The sequence below is a fragment of the Adiantum capillus-veneris genome, chromosome 22 (assembly GCF_014529385.1).
Source record: "Adiantum capillus-veneris isolate H3 chromosome 22, ASM1452938v2, whole genome shotgun sequence".
NCBI lineage: Eukaryota > Viridiplantae > Streptophyta > Polypodiopsida > Polypodiales > Pteridaceae > Adiantum > Adiantum capillus-veneris.
The window spans coordinates 94,548,075-94,570,344 of record NC_140952.1 but is presented as its reverse complement, the minus strand read 5'-3'; positions in this window follow the sequence as shown (position 1 = coordinate 94,570,344).

Genomic DNA, 22,270 nt, shown 5'->3' with positions numbered 1-22,270 from the left:
GACGTTGAGAAGATGAAGCTTCCTTGGCACCTTGACCCTTTTTGCATTAATCTTCTGGCAGGCTGAGCATTGAGTCACTTACTGGAGTACAACTCAATTCAATCCTGGCCAGAAGAAGATTTTCTAATTTAAATTAAGAATCCTGACATAGCCAAGGTGTCCAATTGCAGGAGATTCATGATCTTCCCATAGAATTTTAATATTGAGTTCTCTAGAAATGGGTATACACAGGTGTAGCTGGTAGAAGAGGTATCCATCATTCAATGTGTAATCTTTAATCAGCTTTTTGTCCTTGTTGGACTGAGTATTTTGAGACTTGATTCCTAGAATCCATCCAAAATGCTCGTACTTGGATAAATTATCCTTTATCTCGGACATTAAAGGGCCTTCGGGCATAGAGTTCACATCTAGAAAAGATTTTTGACCAAGGGCATCTGCTACTACATTATCTTTTCCCTTCAAGTACTTAACTTCAAAATCATATTCTGCTAGGGTCTCCATCCATTTCCTTTGTCTCGTGTTGAGGTCTCCTTGGGTGAAAATCTACTACAAACTTTTATGATCTGTGTTAAGCAAAAACTTCTTGCTTAACAAGTAATGCCTCCACACCTTTGGGGCCTGGATGACTGTGAAGAGTTACAAGTCATGAGTTGTGTAGTTCTTCTTGTAATCTTTGAGCTTTCTAGAAGCATAAGCTACATATGTCCCTTATTGCTAAAGAACCCCACCAATTGCTAAGCCACTCACATCGATCATTACTTCAAAATTAGCTTCAAAGTTGGGAAGCTTTAATATGGGAGCAGCAGTCATAGAAATCTTGGGTACTCCAAAGCTTTGCTCTTGATCCTTCTCCCATATTATTTTAGCATTCTTCTTGAGTAGTTTAATTAGGGGGGGGGGGGGGGGGGGGGGGGTGATCTTTAAATGATCCTTGATAAAGATCTTGTACCGCCTAGTGAATCCAAGAAATCCCATAACTTCCTTTGGATGTCTGGGCTATGGCCCATCTATTGTATCCTTGACTTTGACTTGGTCCACTGAGATTACTTCATGAGACACAATTTATCTTGAATACTTATCTTACTAGAGAAGAAGGTAAATTTACTCTTCTCGGCAAAGATCTAGTATTTCCTAAGTAGCTTCAAACTTCTCTTACATGCTTCTTATGGTCTTCTTCATCCTTTGAATAGACAGGAATATCATCAAAGAAGACTAGAATGTGCCTATCTAGTAGGCTCTTGAAGGTGTCTTGCATTAATTGGTTGAAAGTGGTTGGGGCATTTGTTGACCCTAAAGGCATCATGATGAATTCATTATGTCCATACCTAGAGTTGAAGGCTGTCTTAGTAGGTATGTCCTCTTCCCTGACATGAATTTGATAATACCCAAATTTCAAATCAATTTTGGTGAAGATTTTAGATCCATGTAAGAGATCCAGAAGCTCATCTATCCTTGGGAAAGGGTACTTGTTCTTCACCATGAGTTGATTTAGTCCTCAGTTATCTACGCACAAACAAAGTGTTCCATCCTCTTTTCTCCAAAATGGAACGGAAGCACCCCATGGTGAGACCCTAGGTCTAATGAAGCCTCAGCTGAGACGTTGTTAAAGATAGTCTTTTAGGTCCACAACTTCAAGCAATGAAATTTTATAAGGGCTCTTTGCTATGGGTCTTACTCCTGGGATCAGCTCTATTTTGTGATCTATCTCCCACTTAGACGGCATTTGAGTGAGTTCCTCTAGAAAGAGATCCTCATACTCATGTAACAACGCTGGTTTTTAGAGCCAAGTGGCGTTTCATTCACCTTGTTTAGCTTTGCTAGATAAACTGCTTGATGCCTCCTAAGACTCTTCAAGATCTTACTGGCTTTCGCTAGATGAAGTTTGGACTTCTCGGTTGTACTAGAGGCTATTGCTTCTTGATCTTGAGTGGTTTCAAATGTTACAAAGCCAGTTTTGCAATGGATGCTAGCTACATTAGCTATTAACTAATCCATTCCACTAATGTTGTCGTAAATACCCGAGGACATTACATGAAAGGAACATTCAATAGGTTTCCCATCAAGTTCAAACTTGAGGTTGCCCATTGCATGACTGCATCTCAAAGAAAGAGACGAATGCATACTTATAGAATCAATTAGCAATTTGAAATGTTTTCCATCATATGACGCTAGAGTCTACATGGTTGAGAAGTGACAATTTTCTCCTTCATGCTCCATTGCAGCATGAGTTTTGGCTTCATCATACTTCTCGTCTTTTAGACACACCTTCATTGAATATTGCTATTATGTAGCCTCAATCACATTCTTTGGGAGTAACTCTTTCCTTAGGGATACGAGCACAAGGTTCACCCACTTGGGGCTAATAAATAAAGGCCACTCTACCGTGAGAGCTACCTTCGGTTTGGTTCCTAGGTTGACCGAAGGTTGGGGCTATGACACATTTTAGCACTCTTGGGGGATCGACGCATTCCAAACAATGATGATCATGTTGGTGGCAATTGCACCAAAGACCATTTTTCTAGGCTACATTCTTGATTACGACATCATATTGAGGGAAAAGAGGGGGTGGACCGCTACACTGGAGTCAAGGGAAGGACACCTTTGAACCTTCACCCTGCATTGAAGGTCCTAGGAAGGCTCGCTTTGTAAAATTATGAGCTCTCCTTAGCTCCTCCTTCTAAGGGTTTAGCTCAAAATACCACATCCTATAGGTTACAAGGACACTTAGATTCAACTCGATGGTTCAGAGGGGCATTTAAATCTTGAACAAACTTGCTTATCGATTGCTTGATCGTCATGGCAAGGGTGTACTTCTTCAACTTCACAAATTGTGAATAGTAGGAGTCCACTGAGAGACTCTTTTGAGTGAGTTTATAAAATTCGTTCATCTTTAGGGTCTCATGGTTAAGTGGTAAGAATCTCTCCTTTATAGCCTCTTTGATGATTTCCCAAGGTATAGTAGATTCATTGATTTCCTACTCGCGGCGCCACTCCTTCCACCAAAGTTTTTGCTTCCCCAACTAGCTTATAGCAAGCAAACATAGATTGATTCTCGACAAAAATCTTTACAAGGAGGAAGTAATCATCAAACTTTTCAATCCATGCCTTTATATTCGTTGCTATGTCCCTCCCTTCACTAGAGAAGGAGGATATATTTATCTGCTTGAGGAGGATTCTCCTCTTCTCGTCCCCATCTTGAAAAAGACTAGTAGTACAAAGGTTAGTTTATGCTTTGTGAAACTTTACTATGAGAGAAGGTAATGCTAAGATTTGATTAAAAAGACACAAATTACAAGGTAATTACTACTCTAAGGCTGTGAATAAGCCTTTCACAAAACCTGGCATGACCTGCCTATTGAGTTGCGACTCGAACTCTCTGTATGCATACTAATATTTTTAGATAGACCATGAACCTTTATGGGTAGAGAGAGTGCTTTCTACTCTCAATAGACCATAACATTCAAGAGTCGTAGGAACTTGAAGTACAAAACTTGACAAAACAAGTGAGTGAGTAAATTAGAATAGGACTAGTTTACGTGCTTCTTATCTTAAACATCATCATCAGGCATACTAATATTTTTAGATAGACCTTGAACCTTTATGGGTAGAGAGCTTTGTACTCTCAATAGACCATAACGTTCAAGAGTCGTAGGTACTTCACATTTTATATTGTGGAGTATGTATGCAAGTTCTCGAGCCATTGGTGCAGTGCTACTCTTGGAGGGTAGACCTGGCTTTCTCGCTATGTTGGATGTTTGTGCAAATGTCCACGCTACCAAACGCTGCGGACAAAGAGGGTTACGACATAGTATCCTTCAACATGGTAGGCGTGATTGAAGAAGAATGTACAAGCGTCTCAAGTGGCAGCTATGACGAAAAAATCATCTTGGAAGGAGCAGATGCTGAACTCGACAAAATCCATTATCACGCACCAGAAGAAAACAAAATGGAAACACCACTTATGCCAGTAAGAATAGAAATTTCTTCCGTAGGAGAAGCAAACAAAGACACAAACAAAGAGTCTGAGGCTGAGAAAATTCATGAAAAGTTACCCGAGAGGAAAATTATGATGCGTCGGATAAATTCCAATCTAACCAAGAAGGGGATAAAAGGAAACCTAACAAGCATGAATGTAGAAGAGCTAAAGCTATGCGAAAGGCAATGTTAAAGCTCAGAAATAAAAAACACATCCAATTGGAGTTTGAACTTAAACTGTTAAAAAAAAACGAACCGAAATGCAAGACGAACCGAGAGAAAAACTAGAGCCGAAAACAAAATTGGAAGGCGAAATGCACAAGCCGGATCTAAAAGGCAAATCTGAGCTTTTGGGTTGGGTAAATGCGGAGGATTGCGTTAAGGACACCCTCACGGGATGTTATTTGACACAAATCCTAGAGATCTATGCGATTAAACCCAAAAGACAGAAACAAAACGGGAATCATTACGAGCTAATGAAAAAAAGGTTGAAAATTGTAGCAGCTAGCAAGGGAAAGGAAGACTTCAAAGATTGTATATCCGAGTGGGAGGAGCTGGACACAGATGAAGATAAACTGACCACTCCCTTTAGCGTGCCCTCACATTATAGAAAGTACACACTGGAAAAACGCAAGATCGTGGTTAAGAAACCGAACAGAATAGATACGCCAGGAATATCTTACGATGGACCTGAGAACGTAAAGAAAGTGGACTTGGCGGAGCCAGGACACAATCCAAAACACGTATATGTGGCCACTGATCTTGACCATGTCAAAGAACGATTGCTTATAGAGTTGTTGAACGAGTATAGGAATGTGTTCGCCTGGTCTTACAAAGATCTGAAAGGAGTGGATCTGAGTGTGTGTCAACATACTATCCCACTTCGTGATGATGCGAAGCCAAGTAAGCAACGCCCGTACTCTTACAATGACAACTATGCCAAGAAGATAGAAGAAGAGATCATGAAACTGAAGCAAGTGAGGTTCATCTATGAGATTGAACATACAGAGTGGGTGTCACCTTTGGTGGTCGTCCCTAAAAAGAATGGTAAATTACGAGTATGTGTAAACCTCAAGAAAGTGAACGCTGCCACAATTTGGGATCATTATCCATTGCCGATAATGGACCACGTGATCGAGAGAGTAGAAGGAGCTAAAGTGTATAGCTTCTTAAATGGTTTCTCTGGATACAATCAGCTATCCATAGATCCCAAGGATCAAAATAAAACAGCCTTTGCAATAGAATGGGGCACATTTGCCTTTGCAGTGATGGCTTTTGGGTTGACTAACGCTCCAACAACTTTCCAATGACTCATGTGTCACATCTTTTGCGCATTCTTACGAAGTTTTCTAGAAGTTTACGTTGATGATTTGTGTGTACACTCTAAACAGAGAGACGATCACCAGTCACAACTTAAATCTATTTTCAAAAAGTGTCGATCATATCGATTATGTCTGAATCCAGAAAAGTGTGTCTTCATGGTAAGACAAGGCAAGATACAGGGGCATATAGTGTCCAAAAATGGCATCTCAACAGATGAGGAGAAAATCAGAGTAACTCTACAAATTCCAAGACATGTTAATGTTAAATAAGTTCAAGGCTTCATGGGGCAATGCGGATATTATTAAAGATTTATATTTTGCTTTGCAATTATTGCTCAACCTCTTTACGTGTTAATTGTGGCTTTTGAGTGGACGGATGCTTGCGATATAGGAGATGGTATGAATGATCTTTTAGGGTATTGTACAAAGCTAAATCAATCATCAAATGATCAATTGAAAATTATTATGAGGATAAGTAGTGCACTGATCAATTCACAAACATTTATATCAGGGTTAGAGAAGAGAGTTAAATCTCTCAAAGATTCCAATGTTTACTTGACTGGAAAATTACAAAATGTGAAAGAGACACCACCTATAGCAACCCCCTCAATTACATGAACTATTAACTGCAAATAATTGGTTTAAAAAGTTGTTGGAAAGGCTTTTTTGGTGATGAGTTTGATTTAGTATCGAACGCTCTAGACCAAGAGTGTCGCTGCGAGTTTGCGAAAGGTTTGTCCTTTTTGGGACTTATCACCTTCCGCACCCGCGAACAATTGGCTGATTGGCTACAGCTCTCATCCGTTCAACTGGTGAGAGCCATTGTTACTAGTTCAATGGAGCATAGCTAGGCAACCTGCAATGGATATTATCTAATCTCCTTATTGTATATCCAACACACCACCCCACCAATCTTGCAGAATGTTGCGTTTCTAGTCTCATTGAGGCAATTCTTAGTAGCTAAAGGTAACAAAAGTATAAGAATCTATGATAATCTTGAGACTTCAAGCCAACAAGGTCTTCGTCATTTGTGAATGCTCTCTTCAAGCAATGCATGTAACGCAAGGCAGTAAAGATTTCACGAATGGTATTATTTACACATCATTATTCTTCTTTGGTCAAGCCCAAAGGTTCTCTAGGAAGAATCTATTGTCCTTGAGGTGTGCTCAATGCCCATAAGCTTTTGATGCACTTCACTTCTTGCAAATCATCTCTTTGTGCCTTGCTCTCTTTAGGACCTATTACAATTTTCCATCATATGTATTCTAAGTTTTTGAAGATGTGCATGGGTTCAAGAAGATAATTGAATAGAGGATCACCCTAGTATGGTATCTGATGGAACATAAATAGTATTTTTTTTTACGGCGGTTGGCAGATTTAAATCCACTTCCCCTCGACTCCTCCAACTAATTGGCTTTCGGGTTAACCAAGCCCATCATAGGGAATTCTCTTGCAACTCATGGTTGTTAGGGAGATACTTTTTGCTGTCATGGTAGACAACCTTCTTCAGTGACTATGAATACATAGATTTATCATTTACAACACTTTGATCTATTAGACAAGAGAAATTTATCCTTAGAAGTTTTTCTTATACGTTGACACTCCACATACTGAGAACTTTTTCAAAGCATCATACCCTTCGCAATAGAGACTGAAGTCATTCGAAGAAGCATGATGCACATTTAAGTCCATTCCAATGGAGTGTATCATTTGCTTGGCATATCATGGTTTCAAGCATGTCATTCTCTCATTGTAGAACTTCATCATTGAGTAAGCTATAAAAAGATACAAAACTACTTTTACAAAACTACATTAGCACCAAGATGTACATTTTCATAGATTGAGATGGGAAGAGACATACACATTCCCATTAGTTTTGTGAAGCGTGCATCAAACCATCCATATATTGATTGGAAGTCTAATATGGAGCCGCATGTTTGTAGAATGGATACAGGAGCTCAATGGTAGAGTGAAAGAGAAGAAAGTCTATGCAGCTACTCCTCCTTTGAAGAAGCATGCTCAACATTGACTTTGAAAACAATTTAGGACCCACCACTATGGCTATTACATTAACAAGTTTGGTGAAGACCCACTTACAACAATGCATGGATCTTTAATAGTGCAATGGATCAATGTATTATTAAGAAGGTCATTTGAGAGCTACAACATATCAACGCTCAGTCATACCAACGTAAATAGCGGGCATTGGTATATGCACACCTTTTTGCATTTGAAAATTAATGAATCGAAAGGAAGCTTCAGAAAAAGATCATATACCAATACAGATACCGACACCTATACCGATGCAAATATCCACGTGAATACCGACAGTGTGTTTGCATAAACCAACGCGTATACCAACGCATATATGCACATGCATACTGATGAAAATATCCGCATAGATACCGACAATGTATCTCCATATACTAACGCTTATATCGATGTCTATACCGACGCATATATGGACGTGCATATTGACAACACCAATTTTTTACGCGACAGAACCTAGTAGAGCCCTCACTTTTCACACTCCATCAAGCAAGCTACATGTATGTCCCCGCATCCTCCCTCCCCTCTCCCTACCCTTTCCTCCCCTTCCCTTCCATGGTGTGTGTCTTTGTGTGTGTGTGTGTGGATCCATGTATGTCCCCGTCTCCTCCCTCCTCTCTCCCCTCCCCTCTCACTACCCTTTCCTCCCCTTCTCTTCCCCCCACTTATCTTCTCGCCACCCACGGTGTGTATGTGTGTGTGTATATGTATGGATCCATGTACGTGTACTTGTGTGTGTGTGTGTGTGTGTGTGTGTGCGTGTGTGTGGAGCCATGTGTAGTTGCTTGTGTGTGTGTGTGTGTGTGTGTGTGTGTGTGTATGGATATATGTGTACTTGCTTGCATGTGTGTGTGTGTGTGTGTGGACATGAGTGTGTGTATGCGTGTTTATTTACATGCACAATGTGGATATGAGTGTGTATGTATGCATGTGTGTGTGTGTGTGTGTGTGTGTGTGTGCATGTGGATCCATGAGTACTTGCTTGCGAGTGTGAGTGTATGGACATGAGTGTGTGTATGTGTGTTTATTTGCATGCACAATGTGGATTTGAGTGTGCATGTATGCATGTGTGTTTAACGGGTGCATGTATGTGCATTTGTTTACATGTGTGCGTGTATGTGTGTGTATATTGTTATAGATATGTGTTTGTGTGCATATGTGTGTGGATTTGCATCTGTTTGTGTATGTGTATGTATATTGGTGCCTATGTATGTGTCCATGTATCCGTGTGTGTTTGTATGTGTGCGTGTATGTGTATACGTGTGTGTATAATCGTGCTTTTGTGTATATGGGTGTGTGAGTATGTCAACATGTGTATGTGTGTGACTCCGTGGCATGTGTGTCTCTCTCTCTTTAGCCTCCATAGCATGTGTGTATGTCTAAACTTCATATGTTTTGTGTATCTACGATTTGCACGTACCTATCACCAACAAGTTTACGAGATTGATCGTATTGCCATTTTTAGCACGATCTTGCACCTACATTGTGCATGTAAGTGCCCTAAACTCCCTCTATGTATGTTTTATATATATACTTATCACACTCTCGGGGTCCATATGGACTTTATGAGACGAGGCCTAGCTCATATGTAAATATGTATGTGTGTAATGCACTATTGAGATAGAAATGCACTTAATAAGTCAAGTCTTAACTAGCACCTATTATGCAAATATATATGTGTGTAGCAAACTCTTGGGGTCCAAATGGACTTAAAGAGTCGAGCCCTAGCGCCTATGTATATATTTCTTTAAGGCTTATTTGTGAGCATAACTATCTCAGTGGAGTCCGGAGTTGGCATCCCTTGAAATAGCCAGTATACTTTTGGAAGATGGATCCCTCGTCTTCATATTGTCCTTTCTTCACAAACAGGGGGTTGCCTATGGCTTAAGCAATATGGAGCGTGTTTTGGAAAGTCGTTTGAAAAGCTGAGGTGAAAAGAGGCACTACCAATTTGTCTTGTGCCCTGGTAGTAACCCAAACAAGTATATTTTCTTTTTCGCCATGGGTTGTTGGAGTTGAGTCCTCAATGACCTTCTTAGCCTTTTTTACGATAACTTCCCAACGAACTCCATTAGGAAGTTCAAGGACAATGGATTCCCATGAACCTGACTCCAAAGGATCTGGTTCGCTAGAAGATTCATGTAGCTTATTCTTCATATCTTTATTTTGCTAGGAATTGTTGCGCCTTGTGCGTTTGGTTTTTCATTTTTCTCATGTCTCCAACTCGCGTGAAGTGGATGGCTTGGACTCTTCCTTCTTCATAGAGTGTGTCACTATTCTCAAGGATTTGACATCCTTATCTGTGTCCACTTAATTTCCAAAGTTTGATGGGGATGGAATTATCTCGACCAAATCAAGAGAGGTTTTTGTGGTCATGTCAGCCGGTTAATTGGGATTGCAAGGGCAAAGGCCGGCTAGATGCTTGTTTCCACACCCTCAACAATATCTAAGTACTCTAGGCCAGTTGATACCTGCATCTAACCGTGCTTCCCTCACAGAGCAATCCTTTACCAAGTGGTCTTCCCCACATTCAAAACATCCTTGTCCCCGTGGTCTTGGGCTTGTTGATCTTCTTGGAGGGTAGCCCCCTGAAAACCTTGGACCATTATTGTTGAATAAGTAGAAGGTGTTAGCTAGAGTGCTTAACGAAACTTGTAGCACAGTCCTTGGTGACTCCATCTCTAGCAATTGGTTTACCGCATGGTGGAGTGAAGAAGGGTCGTCTTCAAAACAAAGCATTGTAGGTGCTAGACCCACTGATGGTATTTCTTCTTATGCTCCCACTAGGTGTAGAGGTGTAGTAACTGGTGGGGTAGGTTGTGATCCCAGCACTGGTCTAGCCTTATCACTTATTGATGCACCTGGATGTGCAGTAGGAGGAGCATGCTCATTTGTAGACATTCCCCCTATCTCTCTCATATAACGTGTTTGACTGTAACACTCGTTAGTGCTCTGATTTCCCCATCTACGGCAAGAATCACACCATTTTAGGGCTCCATGCAATGTATCCCTTAATGCTGGCGTTTGGTATGGTCTTGTTATATGCCCTCTTGGCTGGTTTAGCTTTAAGATTCTTGCAACTTCCTCAACAATCGCATTAGAGTTCAAATCCCCTTCATGAGGTGTGGAGCGGGTATTGGTTGACGTATCATCCCTACTGGTGTGAGGAGAGTACAATTGTCATCCAAAAGTTGCGCTTCAAAGCAGCACGTCTCAAAGTCCGTGTGGTTTTGGACAAAGAGATGCATGTAGAGCTCCGAGCTCCACAACCCTTCAAGGAGGCACAAAATTTTCTTCTTCTTACTTGGTAGTTCATTCTCTAGGCATATGGCTATGTATTATTTTAGCCTATCAATGCATTCCTTGACAATTTCACTATTTTTTTGTTTGAATGTATGGATTTGATTTGTTGTTGTGTGCTTGATCCCTATGAAGTGCTTGATCAACAGGTCAAAGTCGTACAAGACGTATGACATTAGGGACAAAAATCAAGATTGAGCAGTTCCACTCAAGGTCAATCCAAACCCTTGCACTTTACATCGAGCAGGTGTGTGCTCGTGAACCTCTTGTTGATGTCATCGAGTAGTGTGTAGATGTCGATGCTCCATGAATTGAGTCGGATGTGCTAGGATCTCTAAGGGATGTTGGACTGTTTCTCATCAAAGAGATCTAGTGTTGTGATGTTGTAGCCAAAACATGTCATCACTACTCATCTATCCACCTCTCTAACTATGTGTAGAATGATGATGCCGATCCAAAGCTTGATGGCAAAGTTGTTGCCAATGCCAAAAGAAAGAACACAAATGCCAAGATGTCATAATTTCTCATTGAGAGAGAAACGTTCTTCAATAATGCCACCAAAGGAGATCTCTCTGCCGCTCTTGTTGTGCTAGACTTCACCATTGAGTGCCAGAGGATGTTGAAGATGTTGAAACTCAAATCCGAGGCTACATCTCTCCTGCAAGTATGTGTGTGTGTGTGTGTGTGTGTGTGTAATGTGTGTGTCTGTGATGCACACACTCACTGGCTCTGATTTTCTAATAACTATGCATGAAAGAGATCACATGTATCTCTCTCTCTCTCTCTCTCTCTCAATCGAATTTGTGTGTGTGTGTGTGTGTGCGCGTGTGTGTGTCCGCATCAGGAGCACACACTCACCTCTCGTTCTTACTCGAATGTGTGTGTGTGTGTGTGTGTGTGTGTGCACGCATGCATGCACGTTGAGCCAAGATCCACACACACCCTCCAACTTCTTCACTCTCCCTTGCTTCTTCTTGTTGTGCTATCTACCAAGGCTTCTAGCATTGCCCTTGATTGCATTAAAATTTGAGATTCCAATGCTATTGTTTCTTGATTTTTTTGCACTACTGCAAGGCTTTCACTTTGTGTTAATTATCTACCTTTGCTTCAAATCACCCACTTAATGCCAAGTTGCCATTTTGGGCTTGTTTTGTAAGCAACCATTGTTTTTGGGTTGCTTACATGTGAGATTATGCTGTTTATGGTAGCCTTGCACTACCATACCAAGCTCTCTTGAGCTGATGCAGCCTGTACATGGTAATGTACCTTTGTGATGCTTGCGGTAGCCTTATGGGATCCCCTCTGAGACTTGTGACCATGCGCACAGCTGGTTCGCTATAATTGACATTGCTCCTTATTCATACATATGTACAATGAATAAACATAGAATAAATGGGTGATTGGTATGTGTGCAATGGAGAAGAAGAAGAGAGGAGACTGAAGTGGGTGGAGCTACCTCTTAGAAGTAGAAGTGAGAGAGCTCCTCATTCATACGTATGTACAATGAATAAGCATCGGACACTATGTCCAAACTTAGGGTGAGGCATACCTTTGCATCAGGTGATCTACAATGAAGGTATGCATGTTTGATTATGTTGCTCGTATGAATGCAATTTCTTGTATGTTGGCTTTTCTAACCTCATCTAGTTGAAGTTTAGCAAGGCCAATTTTGACTTGTAACCACCTTCTATGATCAGCTTCAGAGGATTTTCCTGCTTGTTTCTTGATGGTAAGCCGCTCAACTTTGTCTTCTAGTTGCTTCAATCGCTCCTCACAAAATTTCTTCAATCTAGGGCCTGCGATTTTGATTGCTTTCCAAATGTTCTTAGTAGTAAATGAGTCCCATGATTTATGGTTATCTACATTCATATATTTACAAATCTTGCACAATTTTGTTGTTGTCATGCATCTGAATAGAGGGTCTTTGAATAGATATGCACCCGTCGGGATTATCCTTTTCAACCCTTTAGAGTATTGTCCATCTTCTTTGCCTTTCCCGATTCTAATGGAGATTGGCAAGTGATTTGACAAACATTGAGAGGCTACCACTTTCATGTCCAAGAGCAATGGAATATAGTCTGCTTGTTGAGAGCAGTAGCACATGTCAAGTCACGAAGTCATCCCCACGTATTGAAGGCTAGTGTAAGTGCAACCTAGCACGCTGGTCCATGGACCAGCCTCCCACAAGTCCAATAATAACCACTTCTCACAAAGGCTAGGCAAATTTAGATTTTTTGGAGCCAGTTAACATGCTAGAGGAACCTGTTCTGTCTTTACTCTTCTCTACCATATTAAAATCTCCAACCAGGGGATGGCCCAATAGTTGACCTCGTTGCCTTTTCTGACCTCATCCTAGAAGAGGGAGCTCTTCTTCCCAGTTTTGAATCCTTTCACATTTCATGACTGGATAGATAACTCTTCCATTACTGAGACAGAGGTACAAACGCATCCCCTATAAGGCACTCCTTCTTGGTTTCCTCTTCTAGGTTACCTAGATTCTCAGGGTTGGCATCCTGCATTACCCCAAAGATGTTGTCGTAAAAGAAAGGGTTTTTGCAGACATTTGGTGGTGTTTCTTTCCATTCCCCAATTTCCCTCGCCTGGGATTTGAATCGCTTGCATGAGACGTTAGCTATCTCATGCCACCCATCATCCTTCTTTCCAATCAAGGGCGTAAGTACAATCTTTTGCATCACTGTGCCATTTATTTTTTTTAGCAAAGCCTTTTCTTTGGGAGATATTTGCACCACTCTTTTGGTGAAAGGACACACATAAGTTTAACAAAAACCGATCACCGCCCCCTTTCCCACCACCCACACCCACATCCTCCAAAAAATCTCTCACTTCATGCATAATCATGATACTTGTAGTCACCATAACCCTCACCTGGCTCTTTGCACAATCTTGCTTGTGCATTAGAGTAAAACCCTCAATCTAACCACACACAACACTCTCATCATGATGCTCCTCACCATTCTTGCTTGCCAAAACTTCTCGAAATCACCTTTGCATACACTAGCAATTATTTTGCACCAATCATCTCCACCTTTGCTTCTTCTTCATCACTAGCAACTCTCTATGTTGAATTCCTTACCCTCTAACCTACATCTTAGCATCTACATATCCTCTTTCTTCTCTATAAACTAGCGTAAAAACTCTACATCCAATTGGAGAACTAAAAAAGCATTGGAATGCTACATATCATATCTAGAAATTAGCTATTTTCAAGCGAGATGTCATCAAAAGAAACTCAAACTAATATCCTCAAAGAGTGCACCATAGGCAATGACATTTACTAGGGAGTGGAAGTAAAAGACACTTTTCTAAGAGGACGCACCATTGTAGATTATTTAGTGCCAAACACATTGGGAGTTTGACATGATTATGTAGAAGGTGAGCAAGAGATCAAGATTATAGCCACTCCAAGAAAACCTATGTAGAAGGTGAGAAAGACATCAAGATCATAGCCACTCCAGGCACACCTAGGTGAAAATTTAGAATGGGTGAAAGCTAAGATAGATGAAGGAGAGGTTAAATACAGTTCTTTATATACATGCCTTTGACTTTCTGAGAAATCCGATTGTAGAAACAATGAGAGGTAGAACAATATTATCAATAAACCTACAAAGGGGTTGTTTTCCTATTGTCATGTTTATGGTGTGGGAGAGAGCTATTAAGAAAAATATATGATACTCATTTCACTCTGTACCACAAGACTTCTTACCCAATCTTTGAGCGAATATTATGTAACTATTCTAATCAAAATATTGTCATGTTTAATAATTTCCACAAACAATATAGGATGTCCTTTGACTTTAGGGACGTATATATAGGTGAGAGGTGGGATTACATCTCTCCATATTTCTCAAATTAATTGACAGAGGTTAAAAGCAAAGATTCAAGACATGGAGAGTATTCTAGCCACCAACCTTAGACTAAGCGATCAATGGTATGGAGATCATAAACCCCCTTACTTACAAATAGGCCAAGCAACCTTGAGGTTTAGAGAATCTACCTCAAATAGATCCAAATGGTAGACAATGGAACCCATAGCTAAGGGCTACATATTGGAAGCCGATATCCATTGCATTCATGGCAAGAGGAAATGTATGTAACTAATTACATTTTGTACTTACTTTAAACAAATTTTGGTAGTAAAAATATAAATTTTAATTTCTCAATTGTCTATATATATTCAAATTGCAATAATATATCACCATGCCTCCCAAAAGTCCCACTAAAACTCCTTCTAGAAGTGTACTTTATTATTCATACACACAAAAAAAACAGCAAGTTTTATCACTTTTAAATTAAAATATGGAGAGTAGTTAGGGTAAAAATTCTTGATGTATGATGATAAACATATGATTAGATGATTGTGAACTTTTGGCGAGATCCTCGATATGTGAAAAGTCTTTCATGTAAATGTCTTCGTGCATCTAAGTAGTTACCCTTTTGTATTTACATGTATAGATAATATCATTTTATTGCTTCTATTGCATATCCAGAAAGGTAGGTAGGCTACGTCATAGCTCTTTGTGCATTGTTGGATGCTAAACAAGTTCTTGAAAATCAAGGCCAAGAGAAAAATCATCAATTGGTTAGCGGTTTTGAGATAGATAAATAGATTATCATAATATATTTATAGACCAAACAAGAATATGGATGTTAAATCACTTTTTATGTAATGAAAAACAATAAGAGTGACTCATTTGAGTATGTAAAAAAGAAAACCACCACAGATTTGTAAGTGCTATAATTTGTAAGCAGTGTAGATGCGTTCATAATGATTCACACCATCAATTTATGAACAAGACATGCAAAAATTCATGTAAGGTGATGTAACATTAGCTAAGAATTACAAAAGTGGTCATTAATAGGAGATGGGTTTGCAAACGAGCTTTGATAGCAATATCTATTTGTCACAATGAAAAGAAAATTAACCAATTTTAAATATCATGCTTTTAATATAGATATTCTTAAGAGGAGCAAAATAATTCTTGAGTGCCATATTGCACACTCAGTGAGATTAATGAGATTCTGCAAAATTATCACATAGGCTATCTGAGGTAGTTATTAAATTGTGTGCCTTTCATGGTACAGATGCATACTCCCAAAAAATTTAAGTTCTATGTCTCTAATGGAACGTGGCCTTTAGATATCTATGTATGTACCTCTAGATACCATTCTTACCAAGCACTTATAAGAAGATTGTGTGCTAAGGTTAAAATATAGAGCTAGTGTGTGTTTTTTTAAAAAAAACAATCAAGCAAAATTGGCCATATTGATAATCCCATTTAATTATGGTACTAGAGAGATATAGATGAGAATAGTTTATTGTATGGAGGAACCCACGAGAAAAGATAGGCTTCACAGAATGTACATGGCATAAAATAGGTTGATGCTAAAATCTTTGAAATCCCTGATGATGGAAAGGGAGATCTATCGATCATGAGGATAATTGTCCTATGGGTAACTATCCTATCCACAAAACATTGGCACCAATATGAATGTGTAGATACTTGCTTGTAGCTACATCTACAAAAATGATCCACTCTACTCAAATGACTCCATCACCCCTGGCTAAAGAGGGAGAGAAAGCAAGAAAGAGAGCATTAGAAATCGATTGTAGTGAGACATAGAAATATAGAAAGATAGAGTTCGACGGGCGGGCATGTCCACTTGCATTGACGTGGTTGGAACACAAGGTTGGCAAAAGAAGGAGAGTTGGTTATAGAGAAAGGTAGATGATGTCGCAGGATGCTAAGAAAGATGGGATAGGTAGCTAATCAACATCTTTGGGATGCCTTACCTCATAGACGCGATATATTGCAACTTCACATCATGTCTTCTCTTATTGTCCAGCTTCTAGCTCAATGTGAGGAGCTTCCGCAACACCAATCGCACGAGATTGTGCTGCAATTATTTCCTGGCACACAAACTCTAGCATAGATTTGTACAGTCAAAAGTGAGAGAGAGAAAGAGAGAGTGTCATGACATTTGTTGGAAAATTCTGCACCCACAAATCTTGTTTACAACCATTGCTCTTTATCTCCCTATTTCTTTATCTTTGTCTCTCTATCTATCTCTTTCTCCCAATGGAAATCTCTATTTCTCTCTCTCCCTCTTTTCCTCTTTCTTCCCATGGATATCTATATTTATCTCTCTCCCTGTCTTTCTCTTTCTCTCCCTCTTTCCCTATCTCTCTCTCTCTCACTTCCTATTTCCTTCTCCCTCTCCCTCTCTATCTCTCTCTTTCTCTCTCTCTCTCTCTCTCTCTCTCTCTCTCTCTCTCTCTCTCTCTCTCTCTCTCAATGTAGCCCAAACACTATGGGACCATATTATTGGCAAGAAGGACTCTTTGGGTGCGAGGGAGGATTTGAGGCTTTTGAAATGTCTCCCCATCTATGCTACGCCATGCCATGCCCCCAATGGAAAGATTGTGCTTCCTAAAGCACCATGGATGCTTGCCAAAGAAGAACTAGACAAAGTGAAGGGTACCATTGCTTCTATTCACACACCAACAGGATACATGAGGTCGCTAAAGGGAGCTTTCACAAAAGCAAAGAAAGGTGGAAGCTTTCAATTGTATGGGTTGAAGTCACATGACTGGCACAAGATGCTTCGGGTAATGTCCCTCTCCCTATTCTATATATAGTTTGTGTGTATGACTTTCTCTCACTTTCCCTTCCCCTAATTTACATTGTAGTTCATTCTACCAGTGAGTATGTGTATATGTTGGGACAAGAAAGTCAGGGATGCTATTTTCAAACTTGAAGAGCTAGTAAGGTACACCACAAGACTCCACTCAACTACACTTTTTTTATGTACACAATAATCTCAACTAGCACATAGTGTATCCTTGTGTGTTTTCTTGTAGATTTGTGAGCTCCAAGGAAATTAAAATAGATGCTATCTCTATTGCTCAAGAACTTGCAACAGAAACTGTGTGTGCCATTGAGGGTGCATTTCCTCAATCGGTCCTTCTTAGTCAAATCCACCTCTTGGTTGACTTGATGGAGGAGATTTCTATATGTGGAGTAGTGCAAGCATGATGGATGTTCTTCTTAGAGAGGTTTTTAAAGACTCTCAAAGATTTTGTGCGGATACGGTCTCAACCAGAGGCATGTATGGCCAAAGGGTGGATCATGCAAGAGGCATTTGTTTACATCTCAGAGTATTTGGCACAAGTTTATCCTTCAATGCCTTGCATGTGGTCAGACGAGGAAGATGCAAGGATGACTTCACACTTTCTAAGTGGAAAGGGAAAACTACTTAACATGGATATGAATTTATCTCAAGTGGTCAATAAATTTTGTATTCTCAATGCAAAGATTGTGACCAAGTGGGGGGACTTGTGGACAGGGGCAAAGGCAAGTCATTTGCAAGAGAGAGAAGCATGGAAACAAGCACATGGAGGAAGGAGGGAACCCCCAGTGCCTAGACACCTTGCATGTTTCCCCGATCTCATTAGTGCAGAGTGGATTCATGAGATAATGATCAAAGCAAAAGTGCACGGAGAAGACATCACCAACAAAGAATGGGAGTATGCACGAGGCTACGTACCAAAGGTAGAGTACTCATATAGCTAAACCATATTGTAAATTTTTTTCTTGATTTTATCTTTGTATTTGGTAAAAGAGATTTTCGTATTTTGTAGTGACTTTTCTTTAACTGTATGTGGTCAAAGAGTCGTCACTTTTGAACGCACCACATTGACCAGCATATAGCCACCATGGGCAACTTTGACACAGATGGTGATGAAGTCAGGTACTGTGGAACTATTGAAAAAATAGTAAAGGTTAATTTTAGAACCTTTTATACCTTCATCTTCGAGTACAAGTAATTTGCAAATGTGTCTAGACGACATGAGAATGGCCTCTACATGGTGCACTCTAGTGTGCATCACATAGGGAGGTATGACAAATTTAGTTTTACCATGCAATTGTGAGAAAGTGAGTAAAGCTACCTTTTTTATTCTTATTTGCTTGTAACATTGATTATACCAATGTTACTCACTTTGAGATTCTCTTTTATAGGTCATCTATATCCTAGTAATCCACCAACCAAAACTTTGGTTCGTAATTCCCGTAACACCTCGAGGGAGAACCATTTTTTCCACTAATGGAGACCATCTTCGACCCTCTTCCACCTCCAACTTTGGATGAGGTGGAGACAGCGGAGAGGGATGTCGATGAATCAAGTTCGGCAAGTCTTAGAGAGGATGATTGTCATGATGATGAAGATGACGAGATGGAGGATGACAAATTTGAAGATGATGAAGCCAACGTATCCACAAACGACAATCCGTTTCTCTCTTTATTGATTTAGGAGCCATGGGCTTAGAATTGGATGATGGTTCATGTAGGGATCTTTTGAAAGATGATTCATAAACATTTTGCATACTTTAAGTTATGAAGATTTTTGGTCGTGTAATCCATTTATCTCTCTCTCTCCCTCTTTCTCTCTCTATTTGTGAACATCCTCAATCATGTTAATCAAGTGACATTGATTATTTTAGCTATGACTGTAAGACAAGGGAAGCTAGAGCCTGAGAGTCCACCACCCAACCACCCATTATATAGCAAAGCACTTGGCCCTTTTCCCTAGTTGGACTCCCCGTTCCACACTGTCTAGCCCGGCCCTGCCCTTGTCTAGTCCGGCCTTGCCGGTGTTCTGACAGTACTCCCCCCTTAAGAAGAGTTTTCGTCCTCGAAAACAAAAGCGGGGAACTTCTTCTTAATAACACTAATGTTTTTCCAAGTGGCACCTTCTTTAGGTCGGTCTTTCCACTTGATTAAGGCTTGTTGACGTACGTGATGACGTGTACGCAACTCATAAATTTTCAAGAACATGTTCAAGTTCATGCGGTAGGATAGGAGGTTCAATGAAATCAACCAAAACCTGTTGGTCAATGATATTGTCGTCCCCATGTAACCGCTTACGTAAACGGCTTACATGAAACACCAGATGAATGCAAGAATGTGAAGATAGTAATAATTTGTAGGTGCGATCACCTACTTGCTTGAGTATTTTGAAAGGCCCACAATATCGGGGAGATAATTTAGGTGTCGGCCCAGTTTTTAGACTTTCTGAATGTTCTGGCACACGTAAAAATACCTCCTCCCCTTCTTCAAAGGTAACTTGCCGACGTTTCTCATCAACGTACTTCTTATACCAATCCTGTGCTTGCCGGACATTCTGATGAGCAAGTTTCAACATATCCATGTGGTCTTGGAGAAAATCCTTAACCTGTTGGAGTTTTTCGTTTGCCAACCCCACCTTAAATGGTGACCTAGGTTGAAACCCGTACATGAGCATGAAAGGACTAAAACTTGTTGTGACATGCTTAGCATTGTTGTAGGAAAACTTGCGAATAGGTAAGTATTCTTCTCAGTCTGACAGTTTTTTGTTGATATGCTCTTAGCATATCCTCTAGTACCTGGTTAACCCGTTCCATTTGACCATCTGTTTCTGGATGATCAGATATATTGAGGTTTAGTTGTGTACCCAATCGTTTAAATACATCTCTCCAAAAGTGGCTGTTAAACTTGGGATCTCGATCACTAACAATGTTACTTTGCAAACCATACAATTTGTATAGATTGTCCACAAATAACTTGGCTAGTTCTGGTGTCTTAACCGTTGATTTGGCCGGAATAAGCTTACATAGTTTAGTCAACTTGTCTACGACCACCCATACTGAGTCATGACCTCGTACAATGGTTGGTAAACCTACAATAAAATCCATAGAGATGCTTTCCCATTTTCCATTGGGGATCTCCAAAGGATATAAGAGTCCTCTTGCTTTCAGGCGCTCTGCTTTGTTAACTTGACATTTTTGGCAATGCAAGACATAAGCTTGAACAAATCCATGTAGACCTGGCCAGTAAAACTGTCGTCGAACGAGAGCATAAGTTTTTCTAATCCCCGGGTGCCCTGCACTTGGACTATCATGACATTCATAAAGAATTTGGCGCCGAATGTCTGTGTCCCTCAATACACAAACTCTCCCCTTGTGGAGTAGGTACCCATTGTCGATGGTAAAATGCTTCCATCGCTGTAGTTCATCACTTGATAAAGGAGAACTAGGTGTGGAGGTTAACTGTACACTACTGTCATTGGAGTGAGAAGGATCCCTCTTTTGAACATGGCTCTACACTTTGGAATATGCTTCATCATGCTCATATTTGCCTTTGAGAGAATCTAAAAATTCACTACGAAGTTCCGTGAACAAGAGTGATTGATCTCTGGCATTCGACTTAGAGCATCTGCCACTACATTGTATCGGCCTTTGCGATACCTTAGCTTGGCGTCATATTCCTGAAGGATCTCGGCCCACCTGGCTTTTTGACCCTTTAAATCCATTTGTTGTGTAAACCATTTGATGCTTTCATGGTCAAACACAATCTCAAACTGAGCACCATATAGATAATGCCACCATGTTTTTAAGGCAGATAGTATTGCATAGAGTTCGCGTTCGTAAGCAGAATAGTCCTCCTGAGCTGCATCAAGCTTCTTGCTTTCAAATGCAATCGGTCGTCTGTCTTGTAACAGGATTGCTCCAATAGCACGGTCACTAGCATCTGTTTCCAAAATGAATGGTTTCAAAGGATCTACAATAGCCAGTATAGGAGCTGTAGCTAATGCATCCTTGAGTGTATCAAAACTGTGCTGTTGAGCAGATCCCCACTGAAAAGCTTTACCTTTGCCTTTTAGTTGATCCGTCATAGGAACAACAATTTGAGCATAGTTTTTAACGAACCTTCGGTAAAAACCTGCAAATTCTAAATATATATGTAATTCTTTCAGATTTTTAGGAGGAGGCCATTTTCGGATGGTATCCACTTTGAATTGATCCATGTATAGCCCGTTGGCTGAAATAACATGCCCTAAATAATGAATTTCATCTTTTACATGCAGATTCCTTGGCATATAACTTGTTTATGTGTAACAGCTCAAACACCTGCCTGAGATGTTGTAAGTGTTCTTCGTCACAAGCACTATAGACTAGGATGTCATCGAAGAATACAATGAAAAATTTGTCCAAATATGGTTTCAAGACACTATCCATATGTGTCATGAATGTTGCGGGCACATTGGTTAACCCAAAGGGCTCACCAAAAACCCGTAGTGTCCAAATCGTGTTCGAAATGCAGTTTTTGGTATATCGGCAAGTCGAATACCGACTTGGTGATATTATGACCGCGAGTCTATTTTAGTAAAAATGCAAGCATGAGTGAGCTTATCAAACAACACATCTACTCTGGGCAATGGGTATTTGTTCTTAACTATAACCGCATTTAAGCCACGGTAGTCTGTGCACATACGCATACTGCCATCCTTTTTCTTCACTAAGAGGATAGGCGAAGCCCATGGTGAAGAACTAGGTTGTATAAACCCTCTGCTAAGGTAGTCAGCAAGCTGACGTTCCACCTCAATAGCTTCTGAATAACTCATACGATAAGGTGGTTTACTAACAACTTTACAACGTGTAGCCACATCAATGCTATGTTGTACTGATTATGTCGGCAATCCTCATGGAAAATCATTAGGAAATACATCTTGAAATTCCTTTAATAATTTTTGTAATTGACTAGCAACATTTTCTTGTTTAGAATTAG